Below are 19,326 nucleotides of genomic sequence, written 5' to 3' on the forward strand. Positions count from 1 at the left end.
CTAAATAGACATTTCTCCAAAGAGGATATACAGATTGCCAACAAACACATGAAAGAATGCTCAACATTATTAATCATCAGAGAACTGCAAATCAAAACTACAATGAGATGTCACCTCACACCAGTCAGAATGGCCAACATCAAAAAATCTACAAACAGTAACTGCTGGAGAGGGTGTGGAGAAAAGGGAACCCTCTGGCACTGTTGGTGGGAATGTATATTGATACAGCCACTATGGAGAACAGTATGGAGGTCCCTTAAAAAACTAAAAATAGAATTACCATATGATCCAGCAATCCCACTCCTGGGCACATATCCGGAGAAAACCATAATCTGAAAAGATACATGCACCCCAGTGTTCACTGCAGCACTGTTTATAATATCCAAGACATGGAAGCAACCTAAATGTCCATCGACAGAGGAATGAATAAAGAAGATGTGGCACATATATAATGGAATATTACTCAGCCATAAAAAATAATGAAATAATGCCATTTGCAGCAACATGGATGGACCTAGAGATTATCATACTAAGTGAAGTAAGTCAGAAAGAGAAAGACAAATGTCATATGATATCACTTACATGTGGAATCCAAAAAAAAGATACAAATGAACTTATTTATAGAACAGAAACAGTCTTACAGATATCAAAAACAAACTTATGGTTACCAAAGGGGACAGAGGGGGGAGGGATAAATCAGGAGCTTGGGATGAACACACACACACTACTATATATAAGATAGATAACCAACAAGGACATACTGTATATAGCACAGGGAACTCTACTCAATATTCTGTGATAACCTTTAAGAGAAAACAATTTAAAAAAGAATATATGTATATGTATAACTGAATCACTTTGCTGTACACCTAAAACTAACACATTGTAAATCAACTATACACCAAGAAAATTAAAATTTAAAGAAGAAAAAACATATTAAAGACACCATAAAGAGATATCTATATTCTTTAAGAGAAAGTCCTATGATGAAAAGAATTCAGGCTTTGGATCAGGACAGACTTGGATTTGAATACAAGCTCTGCTCCTTACTAGCTATATAATGATGAGAGATCTTGTTGTGACTAGGGTGTGCATAGAATTTTGAAACTGTTTTTCCCACTTAGCGTGGCCTGAGGTACCCACTCTCTGTGAGAAGGTAGGCATTCAATTTTTAAAAACGGCTCAATTTTAAAATAAAAAATAAAGTTTTAAATACCAAAATATTTTAAAATAACAAAATTAAGTCACGTCTGTCATCTTGTCATCTTTGATATTGCCCCCAAAAAAGAAAAAGATGGGAATTCCCTGGCAGTCCAGCAGTTAGGACCCTTAGCTCTCACTGCCGAGGGCCCGGGTTCAATCCCTGGTCAAGGAACTACGATCCTACAAGCCATGTGGCACAGCCGAAAAAAAAAAAAGGAAACCAAACGCTTTGACAAAATAAGGTACCAGTGTAACCCTAAGGCACAATAAATGAGGATGGCCTGCAAAATACAGTGAAAATTACAGCAGAGTACAGAAGGATGCTGAGATTAAATACCTGCTGTGACCTCACTTCTCAGACAAAGTTGGCGGAGCACTAAATAGGTGGTACACCAGAGGAACAGAACCATCACTCTGGTTTGCAATGAAAGTTTAAGGGGCACAAGCTGTGGGAACTTCCAAGGACTCTATTTGGCATTGTAAAGTAGCGGGGCAAGGCAGTGCTGATTGATAAAATCCTTAAAAATGTTATCTATGTTGGAGGCAGTCTGTAAATAAACTAAGCATTGGGAGAGACTATATTATGAGCATCTCTGTAGTTGCTGGGGAGATAGACAGGCTAAACCAATCTGTGTGAGTGTCCCCATCTTATCTTTTTTCTCTTTTACCCCCCCGCACACACACACACACACACACTAACTCTGGGCCACAGAAGTTTCACCACTTGCTCATTTCACTGTCCCAGTTGCTTCTTGCACATAGTGGTTGAAGAACTCTTTTCATTCAGTAATGAGTAATACTCAAAAGAAAACAAGCAGGAGATCTATACAGCAAATGTACAAGGAAAAGGAGGAAAGGAATAGGAAAAGGACATGTCAAATAAAGAAATTTTCCAGAAAAATACTGCCATGAAGCACACCAAACATACTGTTATGAATTCAAAGGACTTAATGAAACAGTTTAAAATAATGTCTCAAAGCAGAAGACCTAATGAGAGACAAAAGAAGTAAATGTAAAATAAGCAAGCAGAACTCAAAAATTAAGAAAAAGAAAAAAATCTAAGAAATTAAAGTCACATTATGAATGGGGAAAAGGGGGGGCAGACAAAAATAACAACATAGTAAGACTTATGAGGGCTAGGTTGAAAAAGTGAGCAAAATGAAATGGAAATTTAAAAAGAACTAAAAAGAATTTGAGATAAAATTATAGATATAGAAGACAAAGGATATCCAGCATGTCCACAGGAGGGAGAATAGAACACATAGAAAAAAAAATAATCAAAGTAGAATTCAAGAGAACTTCATGTAAGTGAGAGAAGTCTTTAATCTACAGATTGAAAGGATACACACTGTCCCAAGGAAACTGACACAGAATGACCCCTGTGACATATCCCATTGAATTTTACTGGACTTCAAAAATAAATAATTCTTTGAACATCCAGGCAAAAAGATCAAGACACTTTTAAGGGGAAATAAATCAGATTGGCCTCAGATTTCTCCATAGCCACATTCAAAGGTAGATAACAGTGGTGCAATGCCAGCAAAGTCTGAGAAAGGAAGTGTGACCTGCCTGTGTCCTAATTTTCTCATTTGTAAAAGGGGATGTACCTACTACTTGATTTATAGCATTATTATGAGCTATAATGGTTTAATGAGGATAGATCACCTGTGATTTCAATAAGTGCTCAAAATAGCTCTTCTTATTCTCCATAGCCAAACTTTCTTTCAAGTAAAAGGTGTTAAATGTTTTTGAACATGTAAGGATCAGAAGATAGAATTCCCATTAGCAACTCTTGAAGAACTATTAGAGAATGAATTTTAGGCAACCAAGAGATGAACAGAGAAACTGAACATGTAAGCCAGTTGAAATGTAGGACTGGGATGAAAACAACTGTGGAAATCTATTTCATAATAATTGTTAATATAGTATATGGTAGTTACTAGATACTTACCATGTGTCAGGCACTGTTCCAGTGCTGTATTTTTATTATGACAATAGCCCTGTGAGGTAGAACCTATTGTTATAGCCATTGTAAGAATAAGGAAACAGAAATAGCTATTAAGTAACTTGCTCAAGCTACAAAATGATAAAGCCAAGATTCCAACCTAGGCAGTCTGGTTCCAGAGCTCCTTCTCTTAATTACTACTGTATATTGTTCAGAATGTTAATATTATAAATTATACCAGTAAAACTAATAAAATTAACAAGAACCAAGAAGGAGAGATGGAAGATGAGAGATGGCAAAAGGATGTTGATTTCCTTACCTTTATTATTTTTTAAATGTTTATTTTATTTATTTATCCCCCCGCCCCCTTTTTTTTGGTTGAGTCGGGTCTTAGTTGAGGCACATGGAATCTTTGTTGAGGCATGCAGGATCTTTTCGTCATGGCACGTGGTCTGCTCGGGTTTCTCTCTAGTTGCGGTGTCCGGCTTCTCTTTAGTTGTGGCACGCGGGTTCCAGAGCACATGGGCTCGGTAGTCTGTGGCACGGGGTCTCTCTCGTTGAGGCACACGAGCTCAGTAGTTGTGGCATGTGGGCTTAGTTGCCTGTGGCATGTGGGATCTTAGTTCCTCGACCAGGGATCGAACCTGCGTCCACTGCACTGGAAGGTGGATTATTTACCACTGGACCACCAGGGAAGTCCCTGATTTCCTTATCTTTAATATCCAAGGTGAAAAGATAATATTGGGCTTCCCTGGTGGCAGAGTGGTTTAGAATCCGCCTGCCAATTCACGGGACATGGGTTTGAACCCTGGTCTGGGAAGATCCCACATGCTGCGGAGCAACTAAGCTCGTGCGCCACAACTACTGAGCCTGTGCTCTAGAGCCCACGAGCCACAGCTACTGAAGCCCAGGAGCCAAAACTAGTGAAGCCTGCGCAACTAGAGCCCATGCTCCGCAACAAGAGAAGCCACCGCAATGAGAAGCCCGCGCACCGCAACGAAGAGTAGCACCCACTCGCCGCAACTAGAGAAAGCCCGCGCGCAGCAACGAAGACCCAACGCAGCCAAAAATAAATAAATAAATTTATAAAAAGATAATATTTCTATCTTATAAATCAAATAACAGAGACAGAAGTATATTCAAAAGTATAGAGATGACTAGTTGAAGAACTAATAATGATAATATATTAATTAAAGTTAGGTGGAGTAAAGGAGATGGGATGGATGGAAGTATAATAATTTTGTCATTGCTTGTAGTGGGGAATAAATAGATATGGTCTAAAGCAATAAAGGATAAAGTATACTTTTAAAAGTTATAGTATAAGGCTAACCACTAGAAGAGCTAAAATCTGAATACAAACCTTCCTAAATTATCAAAAGGAACACGTGTAAAACATAGAAATATACATCCTCTAGAGAAAGATACAAACCAAATGAATCCTTAAAAACAAAGTAGGTTATAAAATGTGATACAGAACTAAGACATATCTATAAATGTCAATGGGATAAGCTTCCCTATTATAAGAAAAATATCTTTAGAAAACAATGTCAAAAAAGTTGAAAATAAAAGATGGTACAGGTATACCAGCCAAATGCAAAGAGAAAAGTTAAGCCACAATGTTATACCAGATGAGGTTGAATTTTGGGAGGTGGGGGGGCGGGAGCATTAAAAAGGCAAAAAAGAAAAGCTCTTTATAATGCTAAAACATATAATCCACAATGAAGATATTACAATACTACAGTCATGAATTTCTATTAAGAATACGTAACATCAAAATTGATTCAGTGAAATCTATAAGAAATAGAAAAAGAAATAAACAGAAAGGCATTAGAAGTAGGAGACCCTAAATCGCTTTTCTTAGTCTATGACAGATAAAAAAGTTTACAAAAAAAGATACAGAAGAACTCAATAATCTAATAAGGTAGATCTAATTGCCCTGAGAACAAACAGACCTTTTCAAAAGCCCATGGAACATTTACAAAATTACACCAAAACCTCCATACATTCCACTAAGTAGACATGGCAGAAGCAGTATGCTCCAATCACAATATGGTAAAATTTGAAATTAACAAAAAATCTACCTGGAAAATTTTAAATATTCTTTTAATTCTTGAGTCAAAGAGAGAGCCTAAATTGAAATGTTAAGCAACTGGGAAATAAAAAATAATAATAAAAACAATTTAGGGACTTGCCCGGTGGCGAAGTGGTTAAGAATCCGCCTGCCAAAGCAGGGGACACGGGTTCGATCCCTGGTCCAGGAAGATCCCACATGCTGTGGAGCAACTAAGCCCGTGCGCCACAACTACTGAGCCCACGTGCCACAACTAGTGAAGCCCATGCACCTAGAGCCCATACTCTGCAACAAGAGAAGCCACTGTAATGAGAAGCCCGCACACTGCAACAAAGAGTAGGTCCCACTCGCCGCAAGTAGAGAAAGCCCGCTCTTAGCAACAAAGACACAATGCAGCCAAAAACAAATACATTTATTTAAAAAAATTTTTTTAAATATCAGAAACTAAAGCTAAAACTAATGATAAAATTAAAAAACTAGAGAAGAATGCAAAGTCTTAATTACATTGGCTATGTTTCTGTAACTGAGAGAATTCCTCTAATCTTCATCTCCTATTCTCTGCTTTAGATCTTCTTGTTCTTTTCTGGTTTCTGCAATTACCTTTTGTTTGCTCTTTCCCAGAATTTTCCCTGTCTGTCTGATTCTCTTAGTCTGATGACATTACGCTGCTCATAGATCAATCTTGCCCACTTCTGGCTCTTGGGACAATGCAACCTATTAGAGGGTTGCAATGACTGGGCTTCCAATGATTGTGCTTCCTCTTGTGTGGGATAGGGGCTGAGGATAATTTCTTGAGCCCTTCACTTTGGGGGCATAAATTTTTCATGATCCCAAGCAAATAACCAAAGCACAGTGGGCTCTGGTAATTATTCAATACTTGGAAAGGCCAGCACAGGCTCCTCAGACCTGCCCACCGGGTCCCCCTTCCAACACTTGCCACAGTTTGCTCTGAGGATAAGGATAGCCCAGATAAGATCGAGAGTCCTGCCCACGTGTAGAGTTAAATACCAATACCTATGTTGCCCTTCAGCTATCACTAGCAGAAGCTCCTGGGTGAGTCCTTGACCATGCCTCCTTTCTCCTTTAGACTGGGTTGTAACCAAGAATATTAGGTTTCATCTTCATAGGAGGAGCAGAGCAATCTAGTTCCTGGACTCAAGTTTGTGAGGGACTACACGGGGAGATGCTCAATACTTTCTTGCCCAGGTCAACCTCTGGGGATTTTTAGGAAATGCAGAACCATCTGTTTCGTATCAGATGGTCAGCAATTTCACTGCCATGTTTCTTCACTGAGGCAAATGTGGTGGGACTTCTTGGGCCTCACTCAGAAGTGAAACCTCCTGCAGGTATAGTTTAGGGTTTCTAAGGATTTTAGATAACATAGAACAATTTGCTGACAACAAATAAATAAGAAATCAACAAAAAAAATAATGTAAAAATAGACACAGACATGTTTGGAAACAAAACAGCACATCTCTAAATAACTTCTGGGTTAAAGGAGAAGTCACAAGGGATATGCAGAATATTTAGAACTGAACAACAACAAAGGTATACATATGAAAACTTGTGGGATACGGCTAAAGCAGTTCTTAGAGGAAAATTTACAGCTTTAAATGCAATGATGAAAAAATAAAAGACTGAAATAAATAGTAAACATTCAACAAAAGATGTTTTAAAAAATCACAATAATAACAATAAGAGAATAAAACAACCCCCAGAAGAAGAAGGAGGAGGAGGGGGAGAGGGAGGGTGAGAGGGGAGGAGTAGGAAGAGATGAAACAGCAGAAATTAATGGGAGGGACTTCCCTGGTGGCACAGTGGTTAAGAATCCGCCTGCCAATGCAGGTTCAATCCCTGGTTCGGGAAGATCCCACATGCCACAGCTAAGCCCGTGCACCACAACTACTGAAGCCTGCGTGCCTAGAGCCCATGCTTTGCAACAAGAGAAGCCACCACAATGAGAAGCCACCACAATGAGAAGCCCTTGCACCGCAATGAAGAGTAGCCCCCGCTCACCGCAACTAGAGAAAGCCCACAGGCAGCAACAAAAACCAACGCAGCCAAAAATAATTAAATAAATAATTTTTTTAAAAAAAAGAAATTAATGGGAAAAAAAAGATCAGCAATGCCAAAAGCTAGTTCTTTGAAAACTTTAACAAAAGAGATAAACCTTTAGCAAGACTGATCACTGAGAAACAGAGGATGCACAAATAAAGATTATCAGGATAGAAAGGGTAGTGCTAGTAAATAATGTAAACAACTCTGGCAATGCATTTAAAATGAGCAATACGTCTAAAACAATAATAAAAAGTGATACCAGAATAGAAAATCTAAGACTAATAAACATTAAAAAAATTAATCAGTAACAAAAAATCTTTCCCTCTAAAAATATCAGGTCAAGGTATAGTCTAGGAGGACTTCAAGGTGCCATCCAGGATGCAGTGCTGTTTGTAAGAGTGGAAAATGATTAATAACATAAATGTCCATCACCAGGAGAATGGCTGAGTAAATTGTGGTATCTTCATGCAAAGCAATACTATATATTGTTTATGTACCCATAAACAATTAGTGAAAGTATGAAAACATGATGGGAAGAACTCACACCAAATTCAAGATGGTGTTTACCACTGGGGAGGAGGAAGGAAAATACCAGGGAGGGTAAAGAGAGCTTAACTGCACTGCCGTGTTTTTTCTTTTTAAAAATGAAGTAGGGGCTTCCCTGGTGGCACACTGGTTAAGAATCCGCCTGCCAATGCAGGGGACACGGGTTCGAGCCCTGGTCGGGGAAGATCCCACATGCCACAGAGCAACTAAGCCCGTGTGCTACAACTACTGAGCCTGCGCTCTAGAGCCCACGAGCCACAACTACTGAGCCCGCACTCTGCCACAAGAGAAGCCACCACAATGATAAGCCCGCGCACCGCAATGAAGAGTAGCCCCTGCTCGCGGCAACTAGAGAAAGCCCGCGCGCAGCAACGAAGACCCAACTCAGCCAAAAATAAATAAATAAAATAAAATGTTTTAAAAATGAAGCAAATATGGCAAAAGGTTAAGGTCTGTTATGAAGATAGTAGGTACACAGGTGTTTGTTATATTGTTTGCTATATGTCAACATTGTTCTAAGAACTTTTCATGTATTTCTCTTTGATCCTCACAACCTCCCTATGAAAGAGGTATTATCATTATTTCCATTTTATTGTTAAAGAAACTGAGGCAAGAGAGGTCATGAGGTTAAGAAACTTGCAGAGCAGGTTAGTGGTGGTGCTGGCCGAACCCAGATAGTCTGCCTCCAGAGCCTGTGCTTTTAACCACTGAAGTAAAAGAACCAGGATTACTCATCTTGCAGAGCAACATGCAGAGCAGGTTTAATCGTGGTGGGGTCGGATGCCTGTCCCCAGTGCTCCTGCTTAGGGGCCCTGATCACACTCATTCCCTTTGTACAAGCAACTCAAAGTGGGGTCAGGACTTTCACATTTGTTTCCTTGGGATTTTGCATATACTCAAATCATATAAAAAGCACTTGCTGGATGGATGAATAAATGAAGTGTAGTCTGGGTTTTTATCCAGAAATAGGGCATGCTATTATGAACAACTCCTGGAATAGGACTAATAGAGCTATCCACTTTAACTGTCCTGATCTTTGGCTCCTGCATCCTAAAGCACATTCTATCTGCAACTCTGCCCAAGGTCAAGATTTAAACATGGCCCTTTCTACCACACCTGTCTTCCAGTGAATAATCCTGAGGCTGTATTATTTCCTTCCTGAGCCAATATTCTCCTCCTTTCTCTTCTTGTATTCCCAAAGCTAACATCATTTACGTTCACATTATCTTCCCTAATACAAAGTAAGATGATTTGAAGGCACAGACATGGTCTTAGTCATCTCTGAATCTCCGCTTCCCTTTAGCACATAGCACAGAGGTTGATATTTAAGCGTCTAATAAATGTTTATTAAATAACCACCATAAAGAACATAGAGGTTTTGATTTTAAAACCTCATTGAGGATAAAATGAATGCTTTTCCATAATATTTAAAACATTAAAAAAAAAAAGGGACAAACCAGTATCTTATTAGCAAGCTGTGAAACAGTGAAGACAAGTCTGGTATTCAGCTACAAGAATCAGATTCCTGTTTTGAGCAAAGGCACCAAGCCAAGCCTGCATCAAAGAGGTAGTCACAAAGAACAGGCTCTTCAACTTGTGGCTTCTATCACAAACCAAAAGCAAATTTCCCACATGCTTTTATGAAAAGGATGGATGGCCACATACTGTTTTGTTTTTGTTTTGTCTTGTTTTTAGGCTCGGCCATACACACAAACTATAATCACTGTCAGTAATCTGATATTCTAACTAAAAAGACACAGAAACTATAAAGAATGTTCAACTTTACAATACTCAGCGCAAAACATCAAAGGCTTTATTTCACTATGATTCTACCACACAACCCCCTTTGCTTGTACATACCTCATAGTACCAGAAGATGGCACTCTTCAGCTACATTTTACAAAACCCATTTACGCTGAAGGAATAATTTCAACTATGGCAACTGTACCACAAGGGGCGATAACAATGAACAGACGTATAGTAGCAGGTTTTAAATAATTTTCTAAGATCCACGTTCTAAAAATGTATTTCAGACAATCTTATCAATTTCTCCTTATTTAGGAGGAAACACAATAGTTGGTTCTTTTTTTTTTTTTTGCGGTACGCGGGCCTCTCACTGTTGTGGCCTCTCCCATTGTGGAGCACAGGCTCCGGACGCGCAGGTTCAGCGGCCATGGCTCACGGGCCCAGCCGCTCCGTGGCATGTGGGATCCTCCCGGACCGGGGCACGAACCCGTGTCCCCTGCATCGGAAGCGGACTCTCACCCACTGTGCCACCAGGGAAGCCCAATAGTTGGGTTCTTAATTCCTGAAAATTCTCCAAGTCTCTAGTCAGCACCCTCACCCATTCCCTACATCATCTATTTTAAATCAACTTCACCATTCTCTGCACTCTCACTGTATCTTCAACCTCTCATTCTTCCCTTCTCTCCTAATTTGTTTCTCTCGGCCATTAACGGTGCTCATCACACTCAGTCTCTTTTCCTCTCTCTCTTCACATACACACACGCACACACGAACCCTCTCTCTTTGTTCCCTTCTGTTATAATGTCTGTATTTTATTTTCAGCATATACAGTGTGCTACTTGTGTGCATGTTTATAGTCCAGGTGCCTCTAATGTCCCAATCAGGAATGCACAGGTGCTTGGCTAGCATTCTAATAAGGTAGTCAGGAAGCCCATGCTCCAGAGGTAGCTGCTGTAAGGGCTTCTACAATATTATCCATATCTTGATAAGGATTGATCCATCCCTGAGGTTTTGTTAACTAGCAAATTAGAATTTTAACTGGTGAAATTTGTGGCTAGTTAAATAGCATGGTTAAGTTAGAAATGAACTATCATTGGTGAAATTAAGAGATATGGATTGGCTAAAATAAGAGACATTCCTCCTCTTTCACAAAGAGGGTATAAGAACCAGTTGAAGCCATACCTTTATCTTTAGGGAGGTACCCAGAGCTAATCGTTTTACAGCAGAGTTTCTCAACTTCAGGGAGTTTCAGCACAGATCCGTGCACAGTACTGTGCTGCTGGTCCAAGAGACCACCTTTTGAGAATCACTGGTTCAGAATTTCTAGTTGCCTGATGCTAATTGTAAGGGTAACAGGAGCTGCCTCTGAAATCTTTCATGAAAGTTGATGGAACACCTAAAAGGCCAGAGTTAGAACTTTAATGAGTTTACAGACTGATTATATGAAATGTTTTGTGACTGCTTACAAATAAATATGTGCTGAATAAATGCCTATGTGTATAGTAGAAATCATTTTCATTACAACCTAGTAAAAAGGTTGTGAGGGAGTAGTTAATGCACCTATATCAAACATTTTCTGTGGCTACCATTCTCTTTCAAAACAGAATCTATGGAAGTGTGCATGACCAAACTGGATTAGGTCAGTTTAAAACAATTTCCCAGCCAAAAGGTGGAGGCAGCCCAAGAATCCGTGGATGGTGGATGGATAAACAAAATGTGGTTATATACATACAATGGAATATTATTCAGCCTTAAAAAGGAAGAAAATTCTGACACATGCTACAATATGGATGAACCTTCAGGATATTACGCTAAGTGAAATAAAACTGTCAACAAAAAGACAAACACAGTTGACCCCTGAACAACATGGGGGTTAGGGGCACCAATCTCCTCCCCAGCAGAAAATCTGTGTATAACTTTATATTCAGCCCTCTGTATCCATGGTTCTGCATCCGCAGATTCAACCAACTGCGGTACGTATAATACTGTAGTACATATTTAGTGAAAAAAAATCCACCATAAATTGACCCATGCAGTTCAAATCCATGTTGTTCAAGTGTAACTATACTGTGTGATTCCACTTATGTGAGATCTTTAAAGTAGTCAGACTCATAGAAATAGAAGGTAGTTGCTAGGGGCTTGGGGGAAGGGAAAATGGGAAGTTGTATAAGGGGTATAGAGTTTCAGTTTTGCAAGATGAAAAAGTTATGGAGACTGGCTGCAAAGCAATGTGAATATACCTAACACTACTGAACTGTGCAATTAAAAATGGTTAAGATGATCTATGGAAAATAGTATTGCTGTTCCTAAAGAAATTAAAAATAGTACTACTGGGACTTCCCTGGTGGCACAGTGGTTAAGGATCCGCCTGCCAATACACGGAACACAGGTTTGATCCCTGGTCTGGGAAGACCCCACATGCCATGGAGCAACTAAGCCCGTGTGCCACAACTACTGAGCCTGCGCTCTGGAGTCCACAAGCCCCAACTACCGAAGCCCGCATGCCTAGAGGCCATGCTCCGCAACAAGATAAGCCACCACAATGAGAAGCCCGCGCACCACGATAAAGAGTAGCCCCTGCTTGCAGCAACTAGAGAACGCCCGTGCGCAGCAACGAAGACCCAATGCAGTCTCTAATAAGTAAATTTATATATTAAAAAAATAGTACTATTATGCGATCCAGCAACCTCATGTCTGGGTATATATCCAAAGGAAACAAAATCATTATTTCAAAGAGATAGCTGTACTTCCTTGTTCACTGCAGTATTATTCACAATAGCCAAGGTTATAGAAACAACTTAAGTGTTTGTGGACAGATGAATGGATAAAGAAAATGTGGTATATAGACACAATGAAATATTATTCAGCCTGTCATTTGCAATGACATGAATGAACCTGGAGGGTATTATGCTAAGTGAAGTAAGCCAGAGAGAGAAAGACAAATACTGCACGGTATCACTCATAAGTGGCATTTGAAAAAAAAAAAGATCAGAGAAACAGAGAGTAGGAAAGTAGTTGCCAGGGGCTGAGAGGGTGGGGGAAATAAGGAGAGGATAGTAAGGGGTACAAATTTTCATTTATAAAATGAATAAGGTCTAAGGCTCTAACGTGTCATAACATGGTGACTATAGCTGATAACACTGTATTGTATAACTGAAATTTGCTAAGAGAGTAGAACTTAATTGTTCTCACACACCAAAAAAGGAAGTATGCTAGGTAATGGACGTGTTAATTAACTCGAGGGAGGGATCCTTTCATAGTGTATATATATGCATGTCAAATCACCACATACTTTAAATATCTTACAATTTTATTTGTTGATTATATTTCAATAGAGTGGGGACTGAAAGTAATAACAAACTGAGAAACAAACATGGTTAAGAGGGTGTTATGTGGATGTTATCACAATCAAAAAAAATTCAAACCAAACCAAACCAAACCCAAACCAACAGATTTCCCAGCACAGTTTCTAGAAACAGTAGTCTAAACTCAATGTCAACACTTATTTCCTGCCATTCAAACTTAATCCAACATATTTTGGCTTTGGACCGTACTATACTTTGAAAATACTTATAACACTTTTTTTTTTAACATCTTTATTGGAGTATAATTGCTTTATAATGGTGTGCTAGTTTCTGCTTTATAACAAAGTGAGTCAGCTATACATATACATATATCCCCATATCCCCTCCCTCTTGCATCTCCCTCCCACCCTCCCTATCCCACCCGTCTAAGCGCTCACAAAGCACCAAGCTGATCTCCCTGTGCTATGTGGCTGCTTCCCACTAGCTGTCTATTTTACATTTGGTAGTGCTTATAACACTTTTGACAATGAACTCTGAATTGCAAATTTCAGTTCTTACATTATTTAACCTCTCTTCAGCATTTGTCCTTGTTGACCACTTTTCTAATGGCTTCTGTCCCCATGTTTTTCTCCTACTTCTCTGGCCACTTGTTCTGAGTCTTTCTGTGGAGTCATTCTCTTCCTTTCTCATAATCATAAATATTGTTTTCCAGGGTTTTGTTCTACTTTCTTTGGGTTCTCTGTATGTCATCATGGGTAACATTTATTTCCATGGCTCTAACAAACCTCTGTCCTTACACAGGCCTTTCTGCTGAGTTAAATATCTAAGTGATTCCTGGACATCTCCTGTCTCCATTTGGATAACTTACAAGTACTTCACACTCAACCTTCCCCAAACTGAACTCACCATCTCCCGCCTTCCTCTCCCCCAAGGGTTGTTCTCCTTTATTCCCTACCTCATTGAAAGGTGCCATCATCCACTCAGGCATCCAAGGGAGGGAACAGTGAGTTGTCTTAACCGCCTCCTTCCTCCTCATCCTCCCACATTCAGCTGGTCACCATGTGCTGGCAATCAAATCATTTCCTTAATATCCTTTGAAGCTATTTCTTCCTCTATTCCCTCTGCCAGTGCCGTGGTTTAAGCTCTCACTGCTTTGTGCCTAGATTACAACAACAACCATAAAACTGGTCTCCCTGTGTGTGATAGTCTCCTATCCAATTTACCCTCTACTACAACCGGTGAAATTCGTCTGAAACATAAATCTGATCACTCACTCCCTGTTTAAAAACTTCTATTGATTCTCTACTACCCTTAATACAACATGAATGGTTTTTTGAAATTTTTTTTTTTTTTTTGCGGTACGCAGGCCTCTCACTCTTGTGGCCTCTCCCGTTGTGGAGCACAGGCTCCAGACGCGCTGGCTCAACGGCCATGGCTCACGGGCCTAGCCACTCTGCGGCATGTGGGATCTTCCCGGACCGGGGCACGAACCCGTGTCCCCTGCATCAGCAGGCAGACTTTCAACCACTGCACCACCATAGAAGTCCCTGTTTTTTGAATTTGACTCTGCTAACTTGAGCTCTATAAACTGCCCCTCATGCACTCTGCTCTAGCCACGCTGTTTCTGGAATGTAGCATTCTTTCATATCTTTGTAGCTTTGCACATGCTTCTTACTGCCTGCACTGCTCAAAATTCAGTCCAGATACAACCTCTTCCAGAAAGTCTTCTGGAACCTTCTCAGGATGGCTCAATAAAAAAATACATTGCATGGGACATATACTAAAAATTATTAGTTGTTTATTGGTAATATTTGGGACATATACTAAAAAACACTCATTATATTAAATTCAAATTTAACTGGGTATCTTGTTTGGTTTTTTTTTTCCCCCTAAATCTAGCAACACTACTCCCAGTCTCAATTATGTACTTCTTGTTTATTTTTTCATGTCCTCTCCTAGTCTGTAAGTGTCTTCAGGGCGGGAACATGCCTTATCTCTGTAACTCCAGGTTCCAGCACAGTGCTAGTAAGCACATAACTAAAATCACATGGTGTTTTACTGCTGGCTTGTTTCTTCTAAGCTGGCTTTAACCCCTAGTCTCTTTACTGCTTCTCAGGAATGACGTTCATGGTAACAGTGATGCCACCTGCCTCAGCATCATGGTGAACGTGACATGAGACAGTGCAGCCCAGCACGTGAAGGCCACCAGGAATGCTACTATGATTTAACCAGTAAGATTATCCTCGGAATAGGGCTTATGTCTGTTAAGATTTGAAATAAATTTGTTCAGTAAATATTTTTCTGTAAGTTTGTGAAGAAGAAATTGGTAACCTAACTCAAGTTGGCATAAAGGAAGACCATATTTTTAAAAGGAAAACGTTAAGCTTGCACTTTAAAAGCAGTATGTTCCAAGTGAACTGGTTCCGTGTATTTTAAAAATATAGGATAACAGCACAAAATGAACCTCTAGAGTCAAGTAATAATTGATCCTGAGCAAATAATAGCTAAGTGAAACCATTAGTTATGTACTGCTATCTAATTGGAAACATGGTTCTAAATATCTTAAATTTAGTATATATATATTTTTAATAAATTTTATTTTATTTTTATTTTTGGCTGCATTGGGTCTTCGTTGCTGTGTGCGGGCTTTCTCTAGTTGCGGCGAGCAGGGGCTACACTTCGTTGCGGTGCGCGGGCTTCTTATTGTGGTGGCTTCTCTTGCTGCAGAGCACGGGCTCTAGGTGCGCAGGCTTCAGTAGTTGTGGCACCTGGGCTCCGTAGTTGTGGCTTGCAGGCTCTGGAGAGCAGGCTCAGTAGTTGTGGCGCACAGGCTTAGTTGCTGTGCGGCATGTGGGATCTTCCCAGACCAGGGATTGAACCCGTGTCCCCTGCATTGGCAGATGGATTCTTAACCACTGCACCACCAGGGAAGTCCCCAAATTTAGTATATGTTAAGCTAGTTGTTTTAAGCAACAAATCATTATCTCTAGAAATTAAATCTTAAGAGGCTGTAATAAAATCTAGAGGCTCTCTCATCTTTTGATGCTTCCATTTTAAAGCATGTGCTCATATAATAGTCACAAAGGTTCACCAGAATATCACAGAGAGTGATTCTTCTATTATCCAGGTAGAACCTCAGAACAAACACTCTCGATCATGGAGGAACTTGCCAGAAATTTCAATATTAAACAAAGTTGTCCTGAAAAACGTACAGAAGGAAAATTTCTCTCCCTCTCCCACCATTCTTTTTTTTTTCTTTTTTAAAGAACCCAGCAAACCAGAGTCAAACTGTACAAAATTTCTTTATGGTTAGGCACAAAATAGAACTTTGCTGAAATAATGAGTCCATTAGTGATTGCTATGATCAGAGAAAATGTACTGTGAATTATACAACATATTGTAACTAGCTTGGAAAAAATTTTAAAAAGCACAAATGGAAAAAAAAGATCCTTCTAAGCACATCCAATTAGGCTTAGTTACTGTTGCCCTTAGTTTCAGAGACAGCTGCCTTTAAACAAAGATGAGCAGAACACAGTTCTTATTCCTTATGCTTCCACAAGTTAACCTTGGCTTCCCAGGAACACCACCCCCACTCCATTTCCCCTCTTGGAGTTTTAAAAGCCTATTACGCATTTCACTAGAATCCAGCTCTAAATAATGGATATAACAGTGGAAGGTTTCATACTTTTATTAAAAACTGAAAACAAGAAACTTGAAATTGCAAGTCAATGTACAAGGTGCAAAATTAATCTCAGTTTTCGCTAGAAGTTAAGAATCCTATTAACTTTAACATCTTTTAACAAAAATGATCCATTGGTTAGAGAAAAACATCTCAGGGCAGTAATACTAATATTCTGTAGCGACTTCCCATGTTGAAGTTATAAGAAATGTACTTGATTACTAAATTAGACTAATTCACACCCAGTACATAATGCATATGAAATACATATTTGATTTGTTCAACATTCTAAGTTTGTTTTTAAAATTTACTGTAAAAAGACAAAAGAGGAAAAGATATTAATTTGCAGGTAGCCAAAAGGCCCAATGACCAAGGCTGTGGTTCACTGGCTACTGATGCATGATTCTGGGAATTCTCAGATCTAATGTTAATCAGCATCTTGCTCTGAGGGATAAAAGTGCTAAGGCAAGCTTGGCTGTAATGAGAAGGAGAAAGGTGCTCCTCAGTGTCTTTCCAAATTCTTCCTATTCTGTAAGGTCCTACAGAAGAGCTACCTCCTCTATGAAGCCTTTCTCTACTATGCTACCCATAGTGATTTATCTATTCATGGAAACCTTTCTTAAATTTTTGTAATACAACTATTTGTAGCACAAACTAAATCATTTTAACCGGATGTGATAATCTTCGGATGTGTTGGCTTGGATAAACTGCAGTTCCCAGCTAATGAAGCAAACAATAATCTAGGTGTTGCTGTATTTTAGAGATGTGTCCATAATCAACAGACTTTAAGAAAGATTATCCCAGATAATCTGGGTGGGCCTGAGTCAATTAGTTGAAGGGCCTTAAGAGCATTGCTGAGGCTTCCCTGACGAAGAAGAAGTTCTGTTTGTGCATAGCAGCTTTAGCCTAGGCCCAAGAGTTCTAGCCTGTCATTTCGGACTTGCCACAATTGGGTAAGCCAATTTCTTGCAAGAAATCTCTCACTTTTAAAAAAACTGAGGGCTTCCCTGGTGGCGCAGTGGTTGGGAGTCTGCCTGCCAATGCAGGGGACGCGGGTTCGTGCCCTGGTCCGGGAGGATCCCGCATGCCGCGGAGCGGCTGGGCCCGTGAGCCATGGCTGCTGAGCCTGCACGTCCGGAGCCTGCGCGTCTGGAGCCTGTGCTCCTTAACGGGAGAGGCCACAGCAGTGAGAGGCTCCGCATACCGGTTAAAAAAAAAAAAAAAAAAATTGAGATATAATTGACATACAACATTATATTACTTTCGGGTATAGAACATAATGATTCAGTATTTGTATATACAGTGTAATAATCACCACAAGAAGTCTAGTTAACATCCATCACCATACAGAATTTTTTTCTTATGAGAACATTCAAGATCTAATCTCTTTGCAACTTTCAAATATACAATACAGTGGTATGAACTATGGTCACCATCTTGTACATTGTGTCCCCATGACTTATTTGCTTTATAACTGGAAGTTTGGTCCTTTTGACCCCCTTCACCCATTTTGCCCACCCTACACCCCCTCCTCTGGCAACCACTGATAGGTTCTTTGTATCTATGAGCTGGATTTGTTGTTGCTGTGTTTTAGATTCCACATATAAATGAGATCATGTGGTATTTGTCTTTCTCTGGCTGACTTATATCACCTAGTATAATGCCCTCAAGGTCCACACATGTTGTTAATAAATAATATTAATAAATTTGTACTAATAAATAAAATTTAAAATAATAATCTCTTAATATATATTTTTATTGGCTCTGCTTCTCTGCTTGAAACTTGACTGATACAACTGATCGTATAATGTCATGTATGTATGTGTGTATGTATATGTCTTATTGTCCCAGTCAGATTCAAAGGCATAAACTCGAAATAATAAGAATAATAATTTATTGAGCACTTACTACGTGTCAAGAGTTAAGTGTTGTATTAAGCCTTTTAATATGTGAACTCACAACCACCTGAGAATATTAAAATCCTCATTTTAATCCCCATTTTATAGAGGCTAAATAATTTGGCTAACCTATACAGCTAAGGAATGGCAAACCCAGAACTCAAACCTGAACCTCATTTATTCCAGTGCTTATGCACTTAACTACTGCAATAGACGACCCATCACACACAAACAGACGGAAAGTGAAAAGACAGAGACAGAGATATACAGAAAGAAGAAAGCTATGTAAGCTTAGACAGACCATTATTCTTAAACATAAGTAAACTGATTATCACACTCTGTTGATCACCTGTCATTCCTAACGTAAACAATGTTCTCACCTTGGAGGCGATGCTCTAAATGGGAGAGCCACAGCAATCTTCTGGGGAAACTTCTGAAGTACAACTGGTTACAGGGGCTACAAATACTAGGGTAGGTGCCCCAAGCCAAGTGAAATCAAGTCAAGGACTTGAGAACCTCCTCTGTATTCAACAGATATGTCAGATACTTTAGCTGCCCAAGAAACTTCTTTGTTTTTCATATTGTGGGATAAAATAAACATTTATTTTAAAACAAAAGAAATAATTATGTCAGAGTATCATTCAGCTTAATTGATTCACTTCCACTTTATCCTCATAAAATCTGTGATGCAGGTAAGGCAGAAATACTTTTCTCACCTGTACAATGGAATTAATAGCAAATCAATGAAGTGAAGTCACTTATTCAAAACCATACAATAGACCACAAGAAAGGGTAAGGCTGGTTCTTTGACTCCAGGCTAGTAATTTTTCCAGTAGCCTAACATAATATAGTTGAGTACTCGTAATCAAGAAGTT

At 39.4% G+C, this 19,326-nt stretch overlaps 1 protein-coding gene across 3 annotated transcripts in view; it reads right to left on the reverse strand.

Annotated features, from left to right (window-relative positions):
* Window positions 1-19,326, reverse strand: part of DIPK1A (divergent protein kinase domain 1A) — a 119,921-nt gene that overhangs the window by 10,052 nt on the left and 90,543 nt on the right. The window lies entirely within an intron of this gene.

The sequence above is a fragment of the Phocoena phocoena genome, chromosome 1 (assembly GCF_963924675.1).
Source record: "Phocoena phocoena chromosome 1, mPhoPho1.1, whole genome shotgun sequence".
Lineage (NCBI taxonomy): Eukaryota > Metazoa > Chordata > Mammalia > Artiodactyla > Phocoenidae > Phocoena > Phocoena phocoena.